Here is a 16,076-nt window from a genome sequence, read left to right on the forward strand (position 1 = left end):
TCTTGCACAATTCTTTCACACAAGGTGTACTCTTATAAGATTAAACAATAAATTAAATGTTAAACTGGCACAATTTCCAACTAGAACTGTATTAATACAGTTCAGTTCACAGTCCTCATTTCACTGGGTGTGGTCAGGACAACCTACCACCATGGAGAGAGAGAAGAAAGAAAGGAGGAAAGAGAGAGAGAGAGAGAGGGAAGGAAGGAAGGAAGGAAGGAAGTTACAGAATGATGAAGAATCATTACCTGCCATTTGCTTGCAAGAGTTTTTTCTCCTCTAGTTTATTGTTTCTATATATGTGTAGATATACACGTATATATTGAGTATACCAGAATTTAATTTTCTATACAGAATCAACTACATCTCACAAAGGACTTGAAGTAAGTGTCCTTCCCTGTAAGGAAAGCATACAAGTCTCTCCTTCAACCTGAGGACTTCCCAAACACACACACAAAAAGGTGGCTAGCTGACACTGTTGCAAAGGTGTGCTAAGTGATGGTTGCCAAGTGAGAATCATAGCAGCTTGGAGAAGAGAGCTTATTTCTAGCTTATTTCTAGGTTGAGAAGCTTTAAGAGGGACAAGGGATCTGAGAAGGCCTTGAAATGATGTTAGGATAGATGAAAAAAGGTGTGGAAAGAAGACAAAAGACAAAGACCTGGGAGACAAAAAAAGGTACATGATTCCGACACTTGAGCATGGTTACCATCCATTTCACTACTTCTAATTCAGCTACTGCTGCTATTGTCGGCATTATTATGACAAGCACACTGGGAAATGTATTGATACATATTCTAGTCCAAATCCTAAAACAGAAACTTATAACGTTAAGTATCATTGGAGCAAATGGCTCGTGGAAAGGAGCACTAACAGAAAATAAAGCTAAAACTAGATATTGGATCTAAACTGTGGAAGCTTAGAAATCCTAAAAAAAAAAATCATGTGTTTAGATTTTAGCCTGTAGGTTTCAGGAGTCTCGGGAGGATCTCCTGCCAGGACAGAGAAGCACTAAAAGAGACGTTTCAGAAATATCAAATCAGTAGTGATGTTCGGATGAATCTGGGAGGCAAAAGGAGGCAACCTCGATCCAATAAGTGAGGTGTGTTCATTCTAATGCAAGACAAATGAAATTTGTATGAAATTCTCTACTTCGGTTTTGACAAAGACAAATCAATGCTGACAAATCGTGGCCTGAAAGAAAGGAGGTATCAGGGTCAGAAGTGCGCCTGTGGTGTTCCTTTTAATCAAACAGTTCAGAGACAGGGCCTGTTCAATAATGAAACATTTGTTCTCAATGCCTCATTCCATCGGGTCGTTCAGGAATACCAGGGAAGCAGCACAGATGAGAGCAGGTCGTCTGACTTCAGTTGGAAGAATTCTGATCAGCCAAGTAAGGACGCAGGGCATTCCTCCCCAGATTCAGCCGAAGGGTGGGAGTGGGTGCTGGGGCCACAGCTGAGACCAGGAAGGCACTCGGCCAGGGGGCTGTGCAAGCAGCAAGCAGGTGCCAGAAGACTGGCACTCAGACTACATGCCTCTGCACACCAGGAGTTCAGATCTGCACGTTTTGGAGGGTGCTGACAATTTACAGGGTTCTTCTCCCCTGACTCTGACCCAGATGGCACAACCAATAGGGGGCAGAGCCGAGATTTCCACTGAGGTCAGTCCAGGAGGCACTTTTTTATTCCAGCACGGCATGTGTCTTAAAGAGGCTGGTGCTCACTGAGCTTTGCCTAATATCTCCCAGTCTCCAAAATGACTTGCCAACACTCCTCCACATGGCCCACCCGTGTTCTCACCCTACTCCCATCTGGCTAGCTTCCTCGGGTGCTGGAAAGAGAGCAACCTGTTTATTTTCAAGTTTATACCACAATCTCATTGCATAAAGGACCTGAGCCAGTTTGCAGAATGATGCAGAAGAGAACAGGATAATGAAGAAATAAGTTGGCAATTTGAAGAAAAGAGGAACAAAGGGAAGAAAACAAGGTGGCAGGAATAAAGGCCATCAACAGGAGCAACATCCAAGGGTGTGCTGGTGATCGCATGTGTGGGGGTCCCTACACGAGACTGAGCATCAAGCTCCAGAAATGAGAGAAGACGCGCGGTAGATGGACACGGCAATGGATCTGCCTTCACTCTGGGTCTTTGGAAGAACTGAACTGAAACGAAAGCAAAAGTCAGTAGGGAAAGATGGCGGAGGAGTAGGGGACCCTATTTCAACTGGTTCCCGGAATTGAGCTGGATATCTACCAGACCACTCTGAGCACCCACGAAACCAGCCTGAGGTGTAAGAAGATCTGGATCTCTACAAAGAGAATATCGCAGGCGGTTGGTTTTGAGGTACGAAGCGGGGAGCGGTGATTCTGCTGGCAGATATCGGAGGATAAACGGCGGTGGGAGGGTGCCTGGCCGTGGGGATCCTACACCACCGGTGAGCAACAGCCTCACGCACTGGGGACGGGGCACAGACTTGCAGACCAGTAGCGGCGGGGAAAGGACTTTAGGGCAGCCCCCAGGGTGGAAACCCGGAGCGGCGGGGTCTCGCTCGCACGACCTGGGAGCGGCTGGCAGTTTTAGAAGCACAAAGGGCAGAGACGTGCCCCGATCTAGAGGCAGGACTGGGAGCACTGCAGAGGGGCACACAACCACAAGCTGCAGTTTATAGCAGCACGGACAGAAACAGAGACAGTGTGGCCTGAGAGCTCACTGAAGAACAGACTGCGGTCTCTCTGCTCGGAGGCAGAGGGTTGGAAACGGTCTCTTCTGCTCTGACTCGCGGAAGAGACGGGGAAAGCCGCCAGGGAAAGGCGCCAGAGAATAAAAGCCCCAAAGACTGATTCCCGCTGAGCCCATCCCCCATCACAGGGGAAAAGGGCAACTCCGCCCAAACAGGGTTGCCTGAGTAACAGCATGACAGGCCCCTCCCCCAGAAGACAGGCTGGGAAAACAAGAGGCCAGCAACCCTAAGGTCCCGAGAAAACAGGTGCATTTTGCTTGGGTTCTGGTTAATAATTTGGACTCTGTACATTCCCTCAAACACCCATCAACAGAATGACTAGGAGGAGGAACCCCAAAATAGAAAAGACTCAGAGATTATGACTTATGCTGCAGATTTACAAATGGATGCAGATATAACCAAAATGTCAGAGATGGAATTCAGGCTAGCAATTGTGAAGACAATGGCTAGAATGGAGAAATCAATTAATGACAACAGAGTCTCTAAGGGCAGAAATGAAAGGTGAATTGGCAGAACTTACAAATGCTATCAATGAGATCCAATCCAATCTAGATAATCTAACAGCTAGGGTAACTGAGGCAGAAGAGAGAATAAGTGACCTGGAAGACAATATAATAGATAAAAAGAGAAAAGAGGAGGCCAGGGAAAAACAACTCAGAATCCATGAAAATAGAATCAGAAATTAGTGACACCATGAGGCGTTCCAATGTCAAAATAATTGGAATCCCGGAGGGAGTGGAGAGAGAGACAGAGGACTAGAAGATGTATTTGAGCAAATGGTAGCTGAGAACTTCCCTAATCTGGGGAATGAAACAAACATTTGAGTCCTAGAGGCAGAGAGACCCCTCCTAAGATCAAGGAAAACAGGCCAACACCCCGGCATGTAATAGTAAAACTTGCAAATCTTAGAACCAAGGAAACCATCTTAAGGGCAGTTAGGGGGAAGAGATTCCTTATGTACAGAGGGAGGAACATCAGAATAACGTCAGACCTATCCACAGAGACCTGGCAAGCCAGAAAGGCCTGGCAAGACATATTCAGGGTACAAAATGAGAAGAACATGCAGCCAAGAATACTTTATCTGGCAAGGCTTTCATTTAGAATGGATGGAGAAATGCAGAGCTTCCATGACCGGCAGAAACTGAAAGAATATGTGACCACTAAGCTGGCCCTGCAAGAAATATTAAGGGGGGTTCTATAAAAGGAGAAAGACCCCAAGAGTGATCTACAACAGAAATTTATAGGGGCAATCTATAAAAACAACGTCTTCACAGGAAACATGATGACAATTAATGCATATCTTTCAATAATCACTCTCAACGTGAATGGCCTAAACACTCCCATAAAATGGCACAGGGTTGAGATTGGATAAAGACAGGACCCATCCATATGCTGTCTACAAGAGACTCATTTTGAACCTAAAGATACATCCAGATTGAAAGTGAAGGGATGGACATCCGTCTTCCATGCCAGCGGACCTCAAAAGAAAGCTGGGGTAGCAATTCTTATATCAGACAAATTAGATTTTAAACTAAAGTCTGTAGTTAAAGACACAGAAGGACACTATATCATTCTTAAAGCGTCTATCCAACAAGAAGATCTAACGATTGTGAATATCTATGCCCCCAACATGGGAGCAGCCATCTATATAAGCCAACTGCTAACCAAAATAAAGAGTCATATTGATAACAATACATTAATTGTAGGAGACCTCAATACTCCACTTTCAGCAATGGACAGATCATCTAAGCAGAAATCAAGAAGGAAACAAGAGCTTTGAATGATACATTGGACCAGATGGACCTCATAGATATTTACAGAACATTCCACCCTAAAACAACAGAATACTCATTCTTCTCGAGCGCACATGGAACTTTCTCCAGAATGGACCATATACTGGGTCACAAATCAGGTCTCAACTGATACCAACAGATTGAGATTATTCCCTGCATATTCTCAGACCACAATGCTCTAAAACTGGAACTCAATCACAAGAAAAATTTGGCAGAAATTCAAACACTTGGAAGCTAAAGACAACTCTGCTCAAGAATGTTTGGGTCAACCAAGAAATCAAAGAAGAACTTAAACAATTCATGGAAATCAATGAGAACGAAAACACATCGGTCCAAAACCTATGGGATACTGCAAAGGCGGTCCTAAGGGGGAAATACATAGCCATCCAAACCTCACTCAAAAAAATAGAAAAATCCCGAATTCACCAACTAACTCTATACTTTAAAGAACTAGAGAAAAAGCAACAAATGACGCCTAAGCCACACATTAGAAGAGAAATAATTAAAATTAGAGCTGAAATCAATGAATTAGAAACCAGAAACACAGTAGATCAGATCAATGAAACTAGAAGTTGGTTCTTTGAATGAATTCATAAGATCGATAAACCACTGGCCAGACTTATCCAAAAGAAAAGAGAAAGGACCCAAATTATTAAATTATGAATGAAAGGGGAGAGATCACGACTAACACCAAGGCAATAGAAACAATTATTAGAAATTATTATCAACAACTATATGCCAATAAACTGAGCAATCTGGATGAAATGGAGGCCTTCCTGGAAAACTATAAGCTGCCAAGACTGAAACAGGAAGAAACTGACAACCTGAATAGGCCAATAACCAGTAACAAGATTGAAGCAGTGATCAAAAACCTCCCCCAAAACAAGAGTCCAGGGCCTGATGGATTCCCTGGGGAATTCTACCAAACATTCAAAGAAGAAATAATACCTATTCTACTGAAGCTGTTTCAAAAAATAGAAACAGGGTGCCTGGGTGGCTCAGTTGGTTAAGCAACTGCCTTCGGCTCAGGTCATGATCCTGGAGTCCCGGGATCGAGTCCCGCGTCGGGCTCCCTGCTCGGCAGGGAGTCTGCTTCTCCCTCTCCCACTCCCCGTTTGTGTTCCCTCTCTCGCTGTGTCTTTCTCTGTCAAATAAATAAATAAAATCTTAAAAAAAAAAATAGAAACAGAAGGAAAACTTCCAAACTCATTCTATGAGGCCAGCATTACCTTAATCCCCAAACCAGGCAAAGACCCCATCAAAAAGGAGAATTTCAGACCGATATCCCTGATGAATATGGATTCCAAAATCCTCAACAAAATCCTAGCTAATAGGATCCAACAATACATTAAAAGGATCATCCACCACGACCAAGTGGGATTTATCCCCGGGATGCAAAGGTGGTTCAACATTCGCATATCAATCAATGTGATAGAACACATTAATAAGAGGAGGGAGAAGAACCATATGGTCCTCTCAATTGATACAGAAAAAGCATTTGACAAAATACAACATCCTTTCCTGATTAAAACTCTCCAGAGTATACAGATAGAGGGAACATTCCTCAAGTTCATAAAATCCATCTATGAAAAACCCACAGCGAATATCATGCTCAATGGGGAAAAGCTGAGAGCCTTTCCCTTAAGATCAGGAACACGTCAAGGATGCCCACTCCCGCCACTATTATTCAGCAGAGTACTAGGAGTCCTAGCAACAGCAATCAGACAACAAAAAGAAATACAAGGTATTCAAGTTAGCAAAGACAAAGTCAAACTCTCTCTTTTCTCAGATGACATGATACTTTATGTGGAAAACCCAAAAGACTCCACCCCCAAACACAATCAAAGCACAGAAATCAGTTGCTTTCTTATACACTAACAACGCAACTATAGAAAGAAATTAGAGAAATGATTCCATTTACAATAGCACCAAAAACCATAAGATACCTTGGAATAAACCTAAGCAAAGAGGTAAAGGATCTATACTCTAGGAACTACAAAACACTCATGAAAGAAATTGAAGAAGACACAAAAAGATGCTCATGGATTGGAAGAAATAACATTGTTAAAATGTCTATGCTACCCAGAGCAATGCCTTCAATGCCATCCCGATCAAAATTCCAATGACATTTTTCAAAGTGCTGGAACAAACAATCCTAAAATTTGTATGGAATCAGAAAAGACCCTGAATCACCAAGGAGATGTTAAAAAAGAAGAACAAAGCTGGGGGCATCACGTTGCCCGATTTCAAGCTATATTACAAAGCTGTGATCACCACGACAGCATGGTACTTGCACAAAAACAGACATACAGACCAATGGAACAGAATAGAGAACCCAGATATGGACCCTCAACTCTATGGTCAAATAATCTTTGACAAAGCAGGAAAAAACATGCAATGGAAAAAAGACAGTCTCTTCAATAAATGGTGCTGGGAAAATTGGACAGCCACATGCAAAAGAATGAAACTCGACCATTCTCTAACACCATTCACAAAGATAAACTCAAAGTGGATGAAAGACCTCAATGTGAGACAGGAATCCATCAAAATCCTAGAAGAGAACATAGGCAGTAATGTCTTTGACATCGCCCACAGCAACTTCTTTCAAGATACATCTCCAAAAGCTAGTGAAACAAAAGCAAAAATGAACTTTTGGGACTTCATCAAGATAAAAAGCTTCCGCACAGCAAACGAAACAGTCAACAAAACAAAGAGGCAACCCACAGAATGGGAGAAGATATTTGCAAATGACACTACAGATAAAGGGCTGGTATCCAAAATCTATAAAGAACTTCTCAAACTCAACACCCAAAAAAACAAATAATCAAGTCAAAAAGTGGGCAGAAGAGATGAACAGACACTTCTCTGAAGAAGACATACAAATGGCTAACAGACACATGAAAAAATGTTCATCATCATTAGCCATCAGGGAAATCCAAATCAAAACCAGTTAGAATGGCAAAAAATGGACAGGGAAAGAAACAACAAATGTTGGAGAGGTTGTGGAGAAAGGGGAACCCTCTTACACTGTTGGTGGGAATGCAAGTTGGTACAGCCACTTTGGAAAACAGTGTGGAGGCTCCTCAAAAATTTAAAAATAAAGCTACCCTATGATCCAGCAATTGCACTCCTGGGTATTTACCCCAAAGACACAGATGTAGTGAAAAGAAGGACCATATGCACCCCAATGTTCATAGCAGCAATGTCCGCAATAGCCAAACTGTGGAAAGAGCCGAGATGCCCTTCAACAGATGAATGGATAAAGAAGATGTGGTCCATATATACAATGGAATATTACTCAGCCATCAGAAAAGATGAATACCCAACTTTTACATCAACATGGATGGGACTGGAGGAGATTATGCTAAGTGAAATAAGTCAAGCAGAGAAAGTCAATTATCATATGGTTTCACTTATTTGTGGAACATAAGGAATAACATGAAGGACATTAGAAGAAGGAAGGGAAAAATGGGGGGGGGGAATTGGAGGGAGAGATCAACCATGAGAGACTATGGACTCTGCGAAACAAACAGGGTTTTAGAGGGGGGGGGGATGGGTTAGCCCGGTGATGGGTATTAAGGAGGGCACGTACTGCATGAAGCACTGGGCGTTATACGAAAACAATGGATCGTGGATCACCACATCAAAAACTAATGATGTATTGTATGGTGACTAACATAACATAATAAAATTAAAAAAAAAAAAAGTCAGTAAAAGGCCTAGGACAGAAAGAGGAAGTAGTTAAAATAAACGAGAAAATCAGGGCAGAGCTTGATGCCAGGGCTACAGAGAGAGTGAGCTGCAAAGCCCGGAGTGGCCGCGGGGGTGACAGATGGTGGGCCAGTGGGAGCGGGTGTTCACAGCTCACAAAGGGAGTGCAGCCTATGGGATGGGAAGTTTCATCAGGACGTCTACGGCCACCATCTAGGGCCACCGTGTCCAGGCCAGAGATGGGACATTTCAGGTGAAACATTTGCAGATATTACTCTGAGCCTCTTGGCAACCAAAACAAAGAGGAAAATCATGAAAGTAGATACCTCAAACTGGAATCTACTGAATGCTCTTCTGCTGGGTCACACCTGGTGTCACACAAACACACACACACACTCAGTGTAAGAAATATTGGCAAATGCAGGATTAAAACAAAGCTACGTTTGTCTCTTTGTAACTGTTCGACTACCCAGGGCCATCATTGTGCTAACACAGGGAGAGGTCAGCATGGTATGAGGCATGGGAAGATTTTCTTCATACACCAATGAGTGGCCTTCCTATGAAAAGGGCTCTGCAGAATATAGTTTGGGAAAAAAGGACTTCACTAACAATGGTCAAGAGAAAATAAAATGTTCAGAAGTCCAGTTTTTCTCTGGTATCAAGACCTATGAGATAACCTGTACTGTGGGTTCCCACGGAGGACACACTGTGTCGTGAGGTCAGCATCCCCCTGTCAGCCCTCCCGTAAATGCCCAAATAACATTTCTCCAACAACATACATGGGCACGTGCACAAAACAAAGGAAAAACTGTACATGTAAATATTTTTTAAAGGCTAATGCTGTCATCTGATTACCTAACTACGTGGTTCTCTAGTGATCTGACTTGATCCTAGACTAAAACTTGAAACGGCAAGAATAGATTATTGCATACACTTCAAGTAATCTCAAAGAAATGTCCTAGATTGATGTCTAAGCTGAGTTTCTACAGCTTAAGTGTTAAAGCTCTTTGGAAGAACTTCCAGATAATCTATGCTGCCAATTAAGGACAGATTGATTTATTTTGTGCAGATATAAAGAAAAGGACTGGGGTTTTAATCCTCTAATAGAAGCTAAGGATTTATGCTTGAATAGAAAACTCTGTGACTGATTCTTGGAGATGCACAAAGGGAAGGTGGACAGAAATGGTCATGCATTCTCACCGAGTCCATGCAGGTCTGCTCAAGCACTATGCAGCTTATAATTAAGTATTTTATCCTGGAGGATTTTTAAAGCAGATGTTGCAAATTACCCATTTAAACCATTTAAAAGTTTTCAGTATTGTACCCAAAGGACAACTAATTTTAATGAAGGTAACTTCTTGGTGTACTTCCAAGATAAATTGAATACAAAATTTAATACCAAGTACCTAAATGAGTTAAATAGGATTTCTGCTATTGCCAGTTATATTTAAAGAACGTCTGCCAAAAATAACGGCTAAGTTTTCAGAGTAATTGATCTTAAGCTACTCTTATAGAGAGCAGGACCACTCACCAATTGAGACCACATCCATTTTTGATGGCAATGCCTTGTCTCATTATCCTCAATAGCCGCAGAGCATCCAGAGCACTTTCGTGTCATTGAGAAATAAAGGAAGGCCAAATATGGTTTCATTTGTTCCCTTTTGAAATTGTTCTTATCAGGGAGTTGGGTCCTACTCTGCTAGATACTAGTGGAGGTCTCCATATGAGCCTAAACATCACATAAGAGTCCAGCCCAGTGCCTAGAACAAGTTCTTATAGTCTAGCCCTTTGCTGTCCTGGTCCCACAGTTAAAGATGGGAACAGATGGCAGGGCAGGTGGCAATTATCCACCAGCTACTAAGAGCAGTCCTATGTGTCTGGGGAATAGATGTTCTCACACTCTGGGCAGCATGTAGAGTAGATACCGGTGTCCCCAAAGAGCAGGGAGCCCATGTTAAGGTGGAGTCAACATCCACTCCCCTAGGCAACGCAGCCACAATCCGGGTCAGGGTGGGCTCCTGATCTACCCCCACCCAAGCTTCATAACCCTACGTCCATACCTCTCAGCGTCATGTGAGTTGGGAAAGCATCATTTGGTCCTTCTGAGGAAGCAGAACCGATTCTCCCATTCTGCTGGAACTGTCCGTCTCTTGGCCTCAGTCTCTGATTCAGGGCCCCACTTATTTATTACACCAGGAATCAAAGACAACAAGAAAATAACTAAAAATCTATGTTTTTCTTTTATAAAATAACAATAAACTTTTGTAGCCAAGCACTGCAGACAATGAAACTGACATTCAGAAATGCCTTTACAAGTTGATACCCTGAAATACACCCTGAGGCTTTTTCTTGGGTACAGTATATCTACCGCTTTCTGACCAAAGTGCTGTGAGTCAGTTAGGAGAGACAGAGGCCTAGATGCCAACCCAGCACTCTGAGATTCTCTCAGGTTTGGAAGCCAGTGAACAAGAGACCAGTCTGCTAAGACTTCCTGGAGAGTGACTCTGCCACCCTTAACATGCTGTCTTTTACTCACCAAGGCCTTCGGGAGGACATGGGCCAACCAAACCATGAATACACACAGGCTGATCACCTATTAAATTCACGGTTCTCTGCTGAGGGAGACAGAACAGAAGTATGAGCCATTCTTTCCAGACTCAAGGAGCTAGATGGCAAAACTGGCATAAGGAAATAAATATATTCAGTAGATACATATATGTGTAGGGTTGGCATTCAGCCTTGGGCTCCAATCCAGGCTACATCGCACACTGCCCTGATCACTTCACTTACCCTGAGAGCATATAAGGTACTCTGCACAGCGTCTGTCCCGAAGTAATTCCTTAACAAACTGTAATTATTATTATCTATAAAAGACCCAGAAAGCAAGAGATTTTAATGACCATTGTTGGCCTAATATGCATCAGTCACTCTATCTATCTAATGTATATGAATGATATCAGTATATTTGTTAATTCTCATACCCCCCTCAGACACAATTATTAACTGCACTGATTTGGCGAAGTTCCAGTGACCTATAAACAGCAGGACTGGGTTCAAACTCTATCTGATCCCAAGCCTGTGCTCTTTCCACAAGAGAACATATGGGGCTACAATTTAGAACCGCACTGTCCAGTATGGCAGCCACTGGCCAATGGGGCTATTTAAATGTAAATTCTAACTAGTTCATGTACATGAATTAGAAATCCAATTCCTTAGTTGTCCTAGGGCTCAAAATCCACATGTGGCTCGTGGCCACCGTACTGGACAGCAGAGGTACAGACCATTCCACTAGCACAGAAAGTCCACTGGGCAGCACTGATCCACATAGAAGACCAACAGCAAAAACTAGCATGATTAACTAAAGGTAAGTGATCCATTCTATAGTTCTGTGTGAAGCTGCCATAATCATTACGGGCATAACTGAGTCAAACACCTGTGTCTTCACCATTAGGTCTATATTATGCAGGAGTTAAGAAACATCTGAATTCCTAGAAGCTGCCGATACCTGGCTAGTTACCATGCTTCTACCACCCTCAGTGAAGACTTCTTTTGATAGTGAGTTTGTCTCTGTTTCTTTAGTAAACTGTGGTCAGGAAAACAAAATCGCATGGAACACAGTAAAGCAAAGTGTGAGGAATGAATAGCTCTTGGAAGCATGCCAATGACCACTGCTTTGTACGTCTACTTAGGCTTTTCCTTAGGTGCTTAACTTAGATGCTTGCTTGTGCTTTCTGCTGCCTAAAACAATCATCAGAATAACCAAACATTTGAATTAGCCTCCTTTTCAAGAACACCGTTTAACCAACCTTATTTTTAAAAAATTATATGTAGAATGACATCTTCTTTCCATTTTCATTCACTCGTTTTATCAAGAAATACTTACTGATCACCTACTATGTGCCCGGCACTGGGCTGGATTCTAAGGACACAAAGGTGAACCAAAACAAACTGAGTCATTAATATCAGACCATTTCCACTCTGCAGTCTTCTCTCTTCATAGAATAGTTAGGTTTTACTACAAAAGATGAAATTAACATTCAGGAAATAATTTAACTGACATAATTCAGCAAATAATGACACATCCCAAGTACATCCAACAACTTAATTACCTCCAGCATATAAATTTCTCACTTGCCATTTTTCTCTCTTCTCTGTTTTGTTACTCCTCTGTTTTATACGTAAAGCCCTGTGTTTAAAAGAAAACCACAGACCCCCCAAAAGGCATCTCTTAGGCTGAGTCCCCAAATCTAACTGCACTTGCAACCTCTCCCAGAAATGTAGTCTTAACCAGTCAGTCAGGAACTTCCCCATCTGTGCAAATGAGTCTGCCATGTGGGCCCTCTCCATCCCCTCAAAGGAATATGAGGCAATCTGCATGCTAAGACCCCTATTCTTCCTCTAAGTGAAAGCCACCTTGCCTGGAACAATTCTTTTCTTTTGCTAATAACTTTCTCACCCCACCTTTCTTCCATAAAAGAAGCCTCCCATTTTGTACAACTTCTTGGATCTTCCCCTCTGTTTGCTCAATGGGAAGCTGCCCCATTCATGAATGGTTTAATAAAACCAATTAGATCTTCAAATTTATTACATTGAATTTTGTTCATTAACACCTATAAATATTACGCTTATTCTCAGAGAAAATTTAGATAAGTACTTAATTTCCCCTCAAAGATGGGAAGAAAATTGTACAAAAGAGCCACTGTATGTCCAAGCTTATACACAAAGTAGAGACCCTAGGAAAAGTCTCTATTCTTAGCACCTCTAAGAATGGCTGTTCAGATCTTTGAAAGTCTGCTTTTCACATCTGTGCATTTAAATTAGGAATGCAAAAGAGATGTGGGCAATGCAGGATGCCAAAGCAGATCAAATGGATAGGAAGACTAAAGAATTTTTTCCTTTATTCAATTCTGTTAATAATTCTTAAAATGGTGAGCCTACAGAAGCCAGTGTGGTTGAATATTGTTTTGTGGTCTGTGAAATGAATTTGCACACCTTCTAATCTCTTCCCTGTGGCCTGAGGCTGAGGGGTCATGAGCAATGACCATTTTTGACTGGGTTCTAAGAAACTATACTATTTCTAAACTCAGTATAATGGAAAATTCCACAAGAAAAGAAAACAGTAAGACAACCTAAAACAGGGAAACAAAAGGATAGAGAAGGGAAAATGTTGGTCATTTCATTTTTATGTAACACATCTCTACAGCCTGAAAAAGCAAATTTTCTTGGTATTATCTGAAAAACTTGGAATAAGAGGGACACATGCAAACAAGAGTTAGCTCCATTAAGGACATTCAGAATGAGAGCTGTTAATCCTAAAGCATCTATTCTTTTTAAGGTCTGCATTATTTTTACTTTGGTTAGAAGAGGTAAGAAAACAAGTAGGAGACTTTCCATTTAAATATGAAATAAAATAAAGCTGCTGTCCTGCATTCCTCTCATTTCTAGGACCTCACAGAGTCACTTCAAATGCAGCCATCTAAAAAAGAGAGCATTTTGGTGTGGGAAGAAGATTCCTTTGTAAAGAGAGATCAGTATGTGGTTTGCAGGAGACAGACTCTACTGGGTTTTCCTGCGTGAGAAATAACCACCATTACATTGCACTGAACACAGACGTCAAGGTGACTTAAAGACCCCACCACATACCCCTTGGTCAAATTTCACCCACGATTTGTCTTTTTCTAAATATAAAAGTTAAATTTATTCTTTTTCCTCTAAAATCTCTTGGTCCTACATCAATGGTTTCCAGTCAATACTTTGCCTCTTTAATCTCAAATTCACCAAACTTTAAATTTGTTTTCAAAAAATTTTTCTGTATAAATGTGTTTGTGAACTCTTTCTGACCAATTAACTTTTTTTTTACTCTCAAGTAGTTACTACTAGAGCAGCTCTTCCTACTCCTCTGATCATTCCTGTCATCATAAATTCCCAGTATCATTTTCTAAGAGTTGAAGTACAATGACTATTCCTTCCTACAAAGAATTTACAATTCACTTCAGGAGATAAGTCATAAATGATGTGGGAAACAAAGGCAAAAGAGAAAAACCTCGATTTCCTTGCTGCTTACAGCCCACTGACAAGTCCTTGAAACAGGCGGAGTGACCTTCCTCTAGGAACCCTGCTGCCAGGATACTGATACTTTGCTAGGGCCAAAAGGCAATCTTAGCTCAACATTATCCCAACCCCCAAGATCCTGTAGGTCTTCTTTAACATATAAAAATTCGTTTGAAAGTTTCCTTTATCTCTGCCCCCCAAGATATATGTTGGCATCATCCCCCAAGCATATGACCCACCAATACACATCTGAAGGATCTCATGACCAAGGTTTTATTAGACGGTAATAAATGATCTTTTCCTAACAATGGCTAGCCCCCTCAAGGTCCTGGAAGCTTGCTTCCAAACTTCCTTAGAGACTTCTGCTATCCTGAACTTCCTCCCAACTTGAAAGTATATAATCAGCCCTTCCTCATGACCTCACTGCAGCTCCTTCTGCCCATGGGTCCTGTCCCCGTGCTTTCATAAAACCACCTTTTTTGCACCGAAGACATCTCAAGAACTCTTTCTTGGCCATCAGCTCTGAATCCCACTACTTCAAACCACGTTAATATATACATGGTAAGGAGGCTAACAGTACAAACCAGGAAATTACACATTCTCTAAAGACCTTCTAAGGATAGTGTCCACTATATAACGGCAGAAAGATTTTTTTATTAATAAAAAAGTAGTACTTAATTAGGGTTGTTAAATTAATTAAACTAGGAGGCCATGAGACGGATGTGGCCCCTAATGCCAAGGTGACCTAAGTAAGTGAACCAAAATCTAAGTCTGTATATGCCCCCAGGTTATGAAACTGAAACCTAAGGACAACCAGTTACACAGAGCCAACAAGGCTTTAAGTGATAGCCAATCAATAATTTCCTTTCTTTACTTCTGCAAGTTCCACACATAAGTCTTTCCCCAGGCTCCTGTCAAGGGAACACTCCTAACCACCGCCTGTTTGGCACTCCCCAATTCAAAATGATTTTTGCTCCATAAACTCTCAAAATTTTTCATATGCCTCAGTTAACATTTTAATGAGGTCTAAGATAAAGGGAAGACTGTTAGAAAGAGAGAGGGGAGGGAACACAATGGCCTGAGCAATGACCATATTTGGGGGGGGTGTCTTGTTTGGTTTTTAAAGATTTTATTTATTTATTTGACAGAGAGAGGCACAGCGAGAGAGGGAACACCAGCAAGGGGAGTGGGAGAGGGAGAAGCAGGCTTCCCACTGATCAGGGAGCCTGATGCCATGCACGGCTTGATCCCAGGACCCTGGGACCATGACCTGAGCCAAAGGCTGACACTTAACCACTGAGCCACCCAGGTGCCCCTGAGTAATGAGTAGGTTCTAGGAAAGCCTACTGTCTCTGAATTCCAGAAACAGAAATGGCATGTATGCGTTACATTTAAAAGACAATGAAAGACCCAATTTGACTAGAGGAAAAGATTTTCTAGCTTTTGTTAATCATTGAGTTTCACTGACCCTATTTCTAGAATATTCGGGACTGGGAATGGTGACCTTACCCACTGCAAGTTTTGCCCCTTCTATCATTGCCAATGAGGAGAAATGAACCAGGACAGAGAAACATCCCTACCATCTCTATTGTGAGGGGTGTTATTGACTAATTAATTAAAATAACCACCTTTACACAGTGTCCTCAGTTACATAGCTGTCTCACATCCTTGTTGCTTCATCCCCACAAGTACCAAATTTTAGTATCATGTATAGACCTAAGTAAGGCACAAATTAGTATCTCTACTAATAAAAAATATCTGGGGTGAAGTGACACTTTGGTCA

Source organism: Mirounga angustirostris, unplaced genomic scaffold (genome assembly GCF_029215605.1).
Source record: "Mirounga angustirostris isolate CCGP_5_RB_7025 unplaced genomic scaffold, mMirAng1.0.hap1 SCAF_14, whole genome shotgun sequence".
NCBI classification, from domain to species: Eukaryota; Metazoa; Chordata; class Mammalia; order Carnivora; family Phocidae; genus Mirounga; species Mirounga angustirostris.